Below are 13,470 nucleotides of genomic sequence, written 5' to 3'. Positions count from 1 at the left end.
ATGGGTGGCACATACACTGTCTGCTAGCCATAAAATGAGGGTATGCTTTCTTTTTTCCCATTCTTTCTTTCTTTTTTTTTTTTTTTTAAGATTTTATTTATTTATTTGACAGACAGAGAGCACAAACAAGGGGGCTAGGGGCAGAGAGAGAATGACAGAAGCAGAATCCCTGCTAAGTAGGGAGCTGGACGTGGATGTGGGGCTCCATCCCAGGACCCCAAGATCATGTCCTGAGCTGAAAGCAGATGCTGAACTGACTGAGCCACCCAGGTGCCCCCCATCATTCTTTCTTTATTAACTTCTAATCAATTCCATGTCAGTTATCATTTCAGATTTTTGATCCACATTTATTAACAGCTTATTAATAGTATTTCAGCACTATTTTTTTTTATATTTGCTGAACATGAAGAACATGTCTGTGAGATCCATAGCAAAAATGAATAGAGAAAAAAGAAAGAGCTTCTATATGCTGAAAGAAACACACAAACATAGAAGACTGTTGTCTAAGTACTGCTGAACTATCTTTGGCTGAGAGAGATGGAATTTTACAAAGAGGAATCTCATCTGTGAATTCTTATCTTCTGATAACATGACAGAAATTTTAAAACTTTACTTGCTAATAATTTTAGGGCAAATATTCTACATTTATGTTGATTTAAAGTAATTGTATTATAAAATGTGTTATAAGTAATAGAGGATGCAAATCCTATCAGAGATTTTGTATCTGTAGGTTTTAAACCTATCCTTAATCAGCTTTTTTCTCATTTATTTATTAAAAGATTTTATTTGAGAGAAAGAGATCATGTGCTCATGTGCAGGAGTTGGGGGGAGGGGCAGAGGGAAAGGGAGAAGCAGGCTCCCGGCTGAGCAGGGAGTCCGTCGTGGGGCATGATCCCAGGACCCTGAAATCATGACCTAAGCCAAAGGCAAACACTTAACCAACTGAGTCACCCACTCACCCCAAAACCCAGCTTTTAAAAACTATTAATAAAATGAACATGCATTGTTTTCCTGCTACAAAAAGACCCCCAAATGCAGTACTCAAAGGAGACTGTAACGTCTTTGTCTGTTGTGCAGAAGACAAATAATAGGGTGAGTAAGTTGCTCTGTTTTGCCTTCAGATTCTTTCTATCTTCTTGCCCTGAGTTCCTCCAAGTGTTGCCCTCATGTGCAGCGTGACCATAGCTGGCTTACAAGCACCTGGTCCACGTTCTAGCTTGTTGGAATAGGGTGTGAAAGGGAAAGAAGGCAAGCACTTTATTTTAAAGAAATGTCAAGGGCATTATACGCATCACTTTGAATTAGTGAGACTTTATTAACCCTGTCTCACTAGCTCTGAGAAAGGATGAGAAATGTAACTTCTACCATGTGTGTTACTCAAATTCAGGGCTGGTTACATTTGTATCCCTAACAGGAAATAGGAGTCTTTATACTGGGGACAGTTAGTCCTGCCATATCCATATGCCCATTCGTGCCATAAAATAAGAGATTATTAAACAAACAACAGATTTTTTTTCAAGGAAAACACCATTTGTAAAGTTACAAACTAATTGGTATCTTTTAGTATGATTTCATGACAGATTTTAAATGAAACCACAAGAATCACACAAGTTGTTATGTGGCTATACATGTAAATCATAACCATGACTTTGGATGTGTTTTCTGAAATGCGGCTATTTTAGGCTGAATTGTAAACCATTGGAAGATTTTAGGAAAATAAATTTACATGAGAGTTTGTTTTAGAATCAGATTAGATAGAATTAAGCTTCTACTTGGAGTCTCATCAGGTTCTAAGGGCTATTGAAGGTAGATTAAGAAATATATACATTTTCTGTGTTTAAGCATCTTTCAGCATTTTTGAACAGATAAGAGGTGTGTACAATTCAAACCACGTACAAGATACTTTGACTGTAAGTTAATGTGGTAGAGAAAAATGTACTATCGTGATCCTGATAGGGAGCGAATGTTTTGACCTGGAATTTATCCAGAAATGCTTTTTGGATGAGATTGGATCTGGGAGGGCAGGGCATCGTGCACAGGGAGAAGGAAATGAACATGACTTGGATGGCATGGATTCGTTGACCATCTTGCTCAAAACAGGGAGTGGACATGGAGGAACAGAGATTTATGTAGAGAAGGAACTGGCATGCCAAACTAGGGTGTTTATATTTTAAATTAGAAATGGCATTTTGAAAGCAAGCACTTTAAGAAAACAAATCTGGAAATGGCAGGCACTGCCTGGATTGAAGTATAGACAGAGTCCAGAATACCAATTGTAGTAACTCGGGCTTACAGTCAGAGCAACTCAGGCTCCTTTAGTGGCCTCAAAAATGGAGTGGAACAAATTAATCCTGGAGTTTAAATGGCATGTACATTATGAGATGGCATCACTGACACAGATGACAACCTTGTTTGGTAATTAAAAAACAGATGTAACAGAGAATTCCTCACCTTTCCCTCTTGGGGTGTGTGTATGTGTGTATTCTTGTCTATTTGATAAAGAAAAAATTAGAATAGATCTAAAAGTAGACTTTCTGAAATTAAGTTGAAAATGTAAATCTGTTTAAAGGAGCTGTTAGGGCTATGTATATTGTCTGTTAACCATTTTTGAAATATTTATATGTACTTTATGAGAACTACATAATATCCATGTTAGGTCAGTGACATGTTAAGATATTAACTTTATATAAAAGGAGTCTCTGAGTGGTTGATTAAATTCCTAAAGACAAGATGTCCTGCATGAGATAAACCCAGGACTTCAGTCACGTCTTTAGACCCTTAACTCAGTGCTCTTTCTGCTATAATGTGATTCATTGCCCATGTTCTCTGTGTCCTTTACAAAATTATAACCAGAGAAGCTGACATATATTTTAAAAAGTCATATTTCAATAGTTGAGTTTGTGTGACAAAAATCTGTAAATAACAAAATACTGACAATATCTTCTTCTAGTTGATGTAAATTTATTTTTAGCAATAATAAGGCATAATTTGCCTTCTGATGGTAATGATTTTACCCTTTTTATAGTATTTAAAGAAAAACAGTTATAGACCAAGGTATAATTTAATTGCTCTACACTTATTTTTGAAATGCCATTGATAGATTGTGACAATTTTTCCTGAAGTGTATGAATTTCTGCACCAGATAGATATTATATATGTTTGCTTTAATGACTCAAGTGCAATATTTGAAAAATCAAAGTTGTAAGACTACTTAATACTGATGCTTATCACAGTCTGTGGCAGTCAGCCATTTTTGAGCAAATAAGTAAAATAGTACACAAGATGCCTTTTGCAAAGAGAACTCTTAATTTTATTGGATTAATGCAATATAAGAGTTTTATTGGAGAGATGTCTGAAAAAATGAATTTTTGAAGTGCCAAGTGTAAGAAGATATCTTTTCTCCTTGTTTTATGATCAAGAATTCTTTGCTGTTCTTTGACATTCCAAAAGACACATGCATGTGATATTGTAATTGAACTTCACATTCTTTCTTGCCTAAGACAGCAATAATCTTTATTCTCTACTTTTTTCTCAAGTGGATTGCATATTTTACCACTTAGACACTGCTCTCTCATCCTCTTTTAATCTGGATGTACATTTACTTGGGAAAAGGTTTGTGCTATGAATGTCCTAGGAATGTGGAAATTGTAAAGACAGGATGAATGCTTGACAGATAATCTTTTTTTTTTTTTTTTTAAGATTTTATTTATTTATTTGAGAGAAAGAGAGAGCAACAGAGTATGAGTAGTGAGATGGGCAGAAGGAGAGGGAGAAGCAGACTTCCTGCTGAGCAGGAAGGCCTGGGATCAAGACCTGAGCCTAAGGCAGATGCTTAACTGACTGATCCACCCAGGTGCCCCTTAATGGATAATTCTTAATATGTGCTTAATTTCTACCTATGTTCAGTTTTCTGCTTTGTCTTTTAGATAAAGCTCAGTAACTGACCTAAGATAGAAACAAGAAGTATAAAGGTGATAGTAAAGAAAGAATCACATTAAAATAACCTTTCCCTATGAACGTTTCTCCACTGAGACCATGGGAATGGGGAAAGGGGTGAATCTCAGAATTTTCCAAATAGTTAAGGAGCATCTGCTTGCTTCCAAATCTTAAGTACCAACAGAGTTCCCTGACAGATCACACTCCACTGGGAGAATGGAGCTATCTTAATCTGTAATAAAGAATTATCCTCAGAATTGCTAAGGTTCACTTTACACCTACTGTGTGGATAGGGATTTTAATATATATTACTTCAAATTGAATAACATGATGACATTGTTTCCTAAATTTCTAAGAATATTTTGTCCAGAAAGTGGTAAAACTGGAATTCGTACCTAAGCTTACTTAACTCCAAATTTCAAATTCTTCACATTTCATGGCCTTTCTCCATACAGGGGTTTTCCATAACATTCTCAAGTGAGGTCATAGAAAAATGTGATTCTGAACCCTCTTGAAAAAAAAGATATCCAGAAATACCAAAATACCAAGAATGTTTCTGACTCAGTCATTCCTTCTAATTTTTTTCTTTTCTTCTCTCTCTCTCTCTCTTTTTTTTTTTTTTCGTTTTTGATATAGATCTTTGTAACAGCTATGGGTCATTCTAATTTGGTCCGAAAGTTCCCATATGATTCTAGGACTCTTGAAGCTCGCCAGATTTTTTGAGTCATCATGATATCACACATAGGAATGATATACAGAGATTTTAGGTGCTTATTACTGTATGCCACAGAAGTGGGCTGATAAAGGAAAAAAGAGAATGACTGCTTCTTTTATTTGTTAAACAAATATATGCTCCTCTCCTTCTTTCTGCGAGGCACTGTGCTAGGCTTTGGTGATAGAGTGGTGAATGTGATTGATGTCTTTGCCTTCATGTGGCTGAAAAAGTGCGAGTGTCCGTAAATGGAAATTATACTTGTTCTGGAAAGAACAAATACAAATCTTGTGAGACGTATGGAATGGCCTAAATATTATTTGGAAAGGTCTTTAAACTGTGATTTTACAATATTATAACATTTCAGTGTTTTGAATACTCTGAAAAAGTACAGAAGTTATAATTAAAGCTAAAGTTCTTTATGTATATAAACTCTCTTGGCTCTTAACAATATCCAAATAAGCTTTCAGGAGTAACTTTAGATTGGCTGACTGTCAAAACTGTTTATAAATATTAATCTCACTTCTGAGACTTCCTCCATAGACTTTTTCTGCAAACATATTTGGTAACGCCAAGTTGAATGTTCTCAAACAAAAATATTTGTTTTACTTTGCCTTTATTTTTATTTTCTAACAATTTCCACAACGAATAAAGCAATTAAGTGTGTTCTTTTGGTTAGGATTTCATTTTGGCAGTGCATATGGCTCAACAAATTTTTAGCTTAAAGAAAATAATGTATTATTATTACTTTAATAGGGATTTTTATCTGATTATACATTGAAAAAATTTACATTGTGGAATGAAGGTTGGGAACTTTAGTGCCAAGTTATACAAACATATTTGCAAGCATAATAGGAGTACATGGGAGTTTTCAGGCTTCCTTTTAAGTTTTTTATTCACTTTCTATCTTTGGGAAAATAGTTGCTATCAAAGTCCATGCAAAAATGAAAAAGCTTTATGCTAAAGCTTTTTTTTTCTTTTTTGAGAGCTAGTTATGTGCCAGACAAGGTACTAAGTGCTTTCCTTGCATTATCTCATTTTATTCTTGCAACAGTCATATTTGATAAGAACTGAGAATCCATTATATAGGTGAGGGAACTGGACTTAGAGAAATTAAGTGAATTCTCTTAGGGTGTAAAGCTGATAAGTAGTGAAAATGGATTTGCAACCTGAATCATTGCACAGCCAAGCCTTGATTCTTAGGCTGTGTCACCTCTCTGAGACTCAAGAATTTTATCTCAGTTGCTATAACATGTGGCAAAAATAAATGAACTGAATTATTAAGGATTTTGAGAGATTACCTAAAGTGAATTCTGCATTTAAAAAGCCAAACTACAGAGCTAATTTCATTTTTTAGTGAAACTTTAGAGGTCATGTGGATAAAACATTTTCTCTAGTAGAGAAATATTTAAAAAATAAAAATGGGGAAATGTCCACCTGTAGCTATGTGCTAAACACAGGAATTCCTTGTTTATCCTAAAAGAGTCAGGATGGCCATTTAAATCCAGTTCTTCAAATATAGCAGAGGGTGCAAAGGTGGAATTAAACACAGCTCAGAAACTGATATTAATTTGTACAATGTTATATGTCAATTATATCTCAAAAAGGAGGAAGGAAAAAGAAACTGATGTTGGTTAATAGGGAACTTGGTGAGGATGGCTGTGAGGGTAGAAGGGGTAACTGGATGGCCAAATATTCAGAACAGACTTCAAAAGAATATGCAAAACATGTTATGCAAAACAAAACAAAAGGCAAAATAAGTTTACATGAGAAACATCAGAGGGTTTAGAAATACAGGGCTGTCTGATAAAGAAATAGAAATTGATCAGTTTCACTTCATAAGGCAGCACCCACATTCTATTTTTTTTTTTTTAAAGATTTACTTATTTATTTTAGAGAGAAAGAGTGAGAGGGAGCATGTAAAAGAAGGGGCGGGGCAAAGGGAGGGCAGAGAGAATCCTCAAGCAGACTCCCTGCTGAGCATGGAGCCCAAGGCAGGGCTCAATCCCAGGACCCTGAGAGCATGACCTGACCTGATATCAAGCGCAGGCTGCTTAACCAACTGAACCACCCAGGCACCCTGTACCCAGTCCATTCTTTACACAGGCAGACTGCTCGCACACTGAGCACTTGTATGTTACTTTTTATTTTTTTATTTTTTTATTTTTTTATTTTTTTTTTTTAAATACAAATGTGTGTGAGCCCAGAAACTACTCCTTTGTAAGTATTAAGAGAGTACAGGTATAAGGAATTAATTTAGCTTTACTACCCATGGCTCTTCAACAAGGTTCACACTGTGCTTCTCTGCTGCATATCTAGTATATTTAACATTGTTTCTGAAGGAGTTACAGAGTCATACTTTAAAGCACAATATCTTCTGGTCACCTGGGTGGCTCAGTGAGTTAAAGGCTGACTCTTGGTTTTGGCTCAGGTCATGAACTCAGGATCATGAGATCGAGCCCTGTGTCAGCCTCCATGCTTAATATTCTCTCTCTACCTCTGCCCCACCTTGCATATATATACGTGTATATATACATATACACACACACATAGTATACATAAAATTATATAAAATATATAAATACTTAATATTATATAATTATACACAATAATTATATAGAATATATTAAATAGTATATTAAAACATATTTTTAAAATATTACATATATAATATCTTCATAGGAAGGTATATATAAAGAAAGTTTAAAACTTGTATTATAAAACAATATTTAATCATTTTACAATAATGCTATTTGGTATTACACAATATATTGCCTTTATTTTTAGCTTTACTAGTTTCTAATTAACGTGAATTGAAATATGCATTCTAAGGACAGTAAAGCTCATGTTATAGAAACATTGAATACTTACACAAATATATACAGAAACAATTATTGAATATGGAAGGGATTTTTTAATATGTGCTTTTAATGTTCCATCTTAGGGCTAGCAGATATATTAAGATGCTCTAAGAGGTGAACTAACTCTGAATCTGTGAGAGAGACAACCTCAAATCTTTGGTATGCTGTAAATATAGCAATTTTGAAAAGTATTATAAATAATACTTGGCATGTTTACAGACCCGGAATGATTTAAAAATGTAATCAAAGTTGTGTTTTTTTTAATTTACTTAAACCTAATTGAATATGAACATAATAACTAATTTTGCTCTGCTTTCAGTCAGGAGATACTGCTTTGCTGTTTTCTAGGTTATTATAAACTAAAAATTATTTTTTAACTCTTGTTACATATCAGAGAAAATTTTGTTATATTATGTTATATAATCATAGGGTGTTGATAGGATCAAGTGTGTTTTATGAGCTGGTATGAATTTTAAAATTCATTTTATAATAAATTAACAATTTTAATGTAAGTAAAAATACTTGTAAGAATTGATCTTGGATATAATATAGCTGCATTTAAATGTAGTTATTTTTTGATGCGAGGAAATTGTTTAAATTAACTATTTAAAATAATCCTATACATGTGTCAAAGGATATCATAACTTATCAAATATAAACCATGTAAACTTCTAAAGTGGCATCATAATTAGGCAGAGTAAATTGTTTTAACAAAATGTGAAAAACAAAGAGCTAAGTTCATGAAAGATCTTTATACCCATTTTAAAAATAAAAGTTAGTGTTTGGAATGGAAAATAGTACACCGAGTGAAACAGGTTGGATAGCTGCATAAAAGCCCAAAAATATTTAATGTATTAAGATCCACTAAAAAGGATAAATTGAATTATAGACATATGTTATTGTTATACTTTGAATATACCATTGAGTATACTATACCCTTCAATTCTGCATAGCACACAAAGTTATTTAAATTCCCTTATCCCCCTTTGATGCAAGTATCCTTTCTGAGGAAAAAAACAAAAACAAAAACACCAAAAGAACCCTAATCCTTTTCATCTTTTTAATACAAGTGATAATCTTAAAGTTAGGTATTATATGTACTCACCAATGCTTATTCTACTTTGGTTTTAAGGTTTATATGGAATTATTATTTTATTGGATATTTATTTCTTTCCCTTTCCTGATAAATTATGTGATTTAATTTAAATGAAGAGCACTGGAAACACTCGAGGTACAATGTCTTATCCTTTATAACAAAATTCAATCAATCACTGACAGCCTCCTCTTACACCATAGAAATGGAATTTGTTTATTTGCTGTCATGTTCATTTGTCCTTTTTGGTGATCTTTTCAAATATTTTCTTCATTTATCTTCATATTCTTGGAGGTTATATATTATTTTCCTAAGATATCTTTATTTTACAGGCCTTAAAATTTGTAGACATATATTTAGGTCATTATTAAATGTCTTTATAGCCATAATTTGCTTTTGTCCTTAAAAAGAATTTTAATGGAAAATGAAGACAGATTGAATATAATGATTTCTAAAGGTCTAATACTCATTGATCACTTACTATGTACTGGGCATGGTATAGTGCTTTACAGCATGTTTTTTTTAATCTTTACAACACATGAGTTAAATATTCGTATTATTTACTATTTCAGGTGTGATTAGTGAGACACAGTAAGGTTAAGTAACTTTATTGAGAAACAGAAGGCAAATGGCAGAGCTGGGCTTTGTGCCTGAGTGCTTAATTACCTCTTCTCTACTTCTGACATGTCCCACCAGAGTTACAGTTATAACTGGGGCCATTTAGAAATGTAAATAAAAGAAATTTAACAATGCAACCCTCTAAGTGTAGAAAAATGGAAATTATAATGTCGGTTTATTTATAAAATTTATAACTTTATTTTTAAATTATTGTTAGTGTTTTAGTAGTAGAACTAAACTAAATATGAGAATATTGACTAGGTCAGGGTTTGGGAACATCTTGATTTCTGGTAGGAGCTGGTAAAGAATCTGTGACAAATTTCACAGACTTTTATTATGGATAACCGTCTTCCAGGTGCCTAGCCCTTTTCTGGGCTAGCATCCCCCCTACAGGGAGCATGTGCCAATTTATTTTGCAATAGACATCTAAGAAAGACACAATCAGAAATGCAAACAAATGAAAAAGAAATAGCTCTTTTATAAACAAAAATTAGTTGTGTTTAGCTTGTTAAAAAAGACTTCCCAATGCTACTGAAATAGAAAGATGAAAGAGTACTTTGTCTTCATCTTACTCAAATAAGTTTAAGGGGAAAGAAAATGGAAATTTTTAGGGTTAATCTCTGTTAGTTTTCCATTCAGAACTATAAAACAGATAATTATGCCTTATAAATTCTTTCATTCAATGCCTAGATTTTCTTACCAGGAAAAAAGAAAGAGAGAAAACAAATGTTTCTGCCCTTTCTTGTTCTGTACTTATATTTACTATCCCAGAACTGTTACTATTATTACCCAGTAAATACTAATTTTAGTACTCTAGATTAGATAGACTAGCCCCTGACCTACACATCAGCAAGAGATGAAAGAAAAAAAAAAAAAAAAAGACCTAAGCTCATTAAAGCTTAATAGAATTTAAAATCCAGTTTCTAGATGTCCTGCCTTTCAAGTGTTCACTTGCCATGTGTGGCTCGTAGCACCGTATTGGACAAGATACAGAGTATTGCCTGCAGAGCAGGTGTTCGACTGGACATTGCCAAAGAGAGATTGGGAGCATGCCAGCAGTCACAGTCACTGGGTTGACAGCCCTTTTTCATCTTCAGAAACATTCTCTAGACAATGTGGACCCCAGGATAGGCTCTCCTCCCCCCACTACCTGCCCCACCTCACTTGCATTCCTGGAGGAGCTCTGTGTGTGTGGTAAATTGACCCTGCATCTGATCCTGGCTGAGAAGACTTGGCCGCTGATGTACTGTCTTTTTGCCACCGTTTCCTCATCTGCCAAGCTCAAAACTGTTGAGTGAAAATAAAAATACGTGGATTATAACAATTGCATATGAAATATTTTAAATCAAGATTAAATCCATTAACATCTGTCACCATCACTGAAAATATATACAGTAATCCTTAAAAAAACTATCACTGCCAAAAGTGCTGGAAAATGTTTTATTTGTTGAAAGGCTGCCTTGTTGTTTGCATAGTCATCAGTTGTGTTGAATTCAGTGTGCTAAAAACAAGTAAAAGAACATTGATCACGTTAAAATTATTTTATTTACTTTTGTTTGTTTCAAGTTTTTATTTAAATTCTAGTTAGTTAACATACAGAGTAATATTAGTTTCAGGAGTAGAATTTAGTGATCTATCACTTACGTACAACACCCAGTGCTCATCACAAATGCCCTCCTTAATGCCCATCACCCATTTAGCCCAGCTGAGTCATAAAGTTTCAAATACCATGAAATTAAAATCTACTTTGAAGACTGGGTTACTGAAGTCTGTGTGTGACATTAAGTTTCCTTTCACACACTGCCTATTTTTATTCCCAGGTAGTGCTGTTTATGAAGTGAATTATTTAAAGTCTCCTCCCTATGCAGATGGAATGAATGCCTCATGGTGCTAGAAAAGTTTATTTCCCTAGGTGTTTCATTAAATAGTGATGAAACAAGTAGTGTTAATGTGTTTAGTACATCTTTTTTCCTTAAAAAAAAAAAAAAAAAAAAAAAAAAAGGCTGTAAAGGAGTCATTTAACTTACTTTAAGTGTTTTGATCTTGAAAGTACATGCATTCCTGGAGAATGTATGTGAATATGAAGTTCAAGGTCAATTTTTTTTTGCCATAAGCCTTTCTTGCTTAAAATGTTTGCTGTTAAATGTTGGAATTACTAGTAGGTTTGATTGGATTTCTCGGTCTGTTTATTTAAAAGTTGAGGAGCTTCACAAACAATCCTTTTATTTATTCTATATTCTATGTCTTAAAACATGACTTAATTCATTTGTAAATATTTATTAGTTTCCAATAGTTACAACCTTGAGATTCTAAATTAACTATAATGCAAACCCATGTTTTAATTTAGACTCACTGTGGGAAATTATTTAAATACTATTTGGTATACATAAATGATTTGTATAACATTTACATAATTTTTACAGGTTGGCAACTAATAATCCCTGGTATACTGTTTTTGAGGATATGGTGAATTTCCTGTTTCACAGTCTTATTAGAAAGTATGCATTAAGTAATAAAAAATTTCTCTACATTTCCTTTTTTAACATAATTAATTAGTCCAATAAATATTTTTAATTGGAAAATGCGACATACATGTGAACATTGTAAAGCTCAGGACCACCATGCAGGTCAGGAAACAAAAAATTCTTAACTCTACACATTTGTCCATCATTCTTATGCTGGTGCCATGCTCTTTTCATTGTGTGTCTTTGCATTGCTTCAACAGTAGTATAAGCCCTACAGAAGCAAACGCCATGATAAGATCTTTTAATATAATAGAACACTGTGTTGCTTTGAAAGAAAAGTTTCCTAGTGCATGGTTATTTTAGATGACACAGAGACCATCCGAATACTAGATTAGTTTGTATATAGAATATTTTGTACATTTTATCATTAAAGAGTGAGTTTAAGATTTAAATCTATTTACTGATCACATTAGCAGGAGTATTAGATAAATATTGTAAAGTCTGGGAAAATCTCTATTGGACATATAGCTCAATGTCTACATTAATATCTAGATGTATACTTCAGAAAAGGAAGTTAAACTTTTTGGATCTTCGCCAAAATATCACTCACTTTTGATAATAATGACATTCCTTAAAGATAAAAGCACAAAAATAAATTAGAAGATCCTCTCGATAATAAACACATGGCTAATTCTTGTTTTATTGTTTCCAGAGAATACAACTATTTTGCCATCTTAATTGCATTAACTCCTGCCCTGCTTAATTTAACATTCTATTTATTAAAAAGAAAAACTTTTTTTTAAACCGTGAGAGTCAAGTATCAGAATATTTGAGGTGGAGATTGTTAAATTTTAAAAAATAATCAGTTAAAGTAATTATACATTAATATTTTTAAATATTTTTTTATTTATTTGAGAGAGAGTGAGAGAGACCATGACCAGGGGGAGGGGCAGAGGGAGAGGGAGACGCAGACTCCCCGCTGAGCAGGGGGTCTGATGCTGATGCAAGGCTACATACCAGGACCCTGGGATCAAGACCTGAGCTGAAGGCAGACGCTTAACTGACTGAGCCAACTAAGTGCCCCATTTTATACATTTATATTTTGAATATAAAAGGCAGACACTGAAATTTGCCAAGTATTCTGTAATTTCTATAACTATTTCCATAGAATTCTATAATTCTCAGAATGCATATCTAATGCATTCTATAATTCTCAGAATGCACCTTTTAGAATTCTAAAAGGTGATATATAAAGTGATCTTTGTTCTTTTTAATATCTTCTCATGATCTTGATCATGAGAAGTTGCATCGATCAAAACATTCTCTAGAGTGTGAGATTTTGAAAAGGAAAATCTTAAATCTTTGAACTGTGGAGTAATCAGATTAAAGGAGAGACCAACTAAGATTATGCTGTTGGTGTTTTTTCTGACCCTATGAGATGATAACTATATTTCTTTGAGTAGCAAAATGATAGGAAATTTAGGATAAGGAAGATGACTAGCATAAACTCACTTACAGTAGTGTTTTTTTTTCTTTCTTTCTTTCTTTTTTGGTATTATTTGAGCAATTTGGGGCTTAGGGACACTTGATTTCTTTAGGACCCTTTTATAAGCATTGTTTTGTTATTACTGTTATGTTCAGGAAAAAAGTGCCACCCACCATAGTAATCCCAACAGGTTACGCTTGTATGTGCTGAAGTTTTACTATTATTTTCTGTTGAACTGGATTCATTAGAGCTGAGATCCTGTATAATTTGATGTGGCTGTAAGTACAAGGCTATAAGAC

Source organism: Martes martes (genome assembly GCF_963455335.1).
Source record: "Martes martes genome assembly, chromosome: 11".
Taxonomy (NCBI): Eukaryota; Metazoa; Chordata; class Mammalia; order Carnivora; family Mustelidae; genus Martes; species Martes martes.
The sequence above is the reverse complement of the archived record's forward strand: the minus strand, read 5'-3'. Positions refer to the sequence as shown.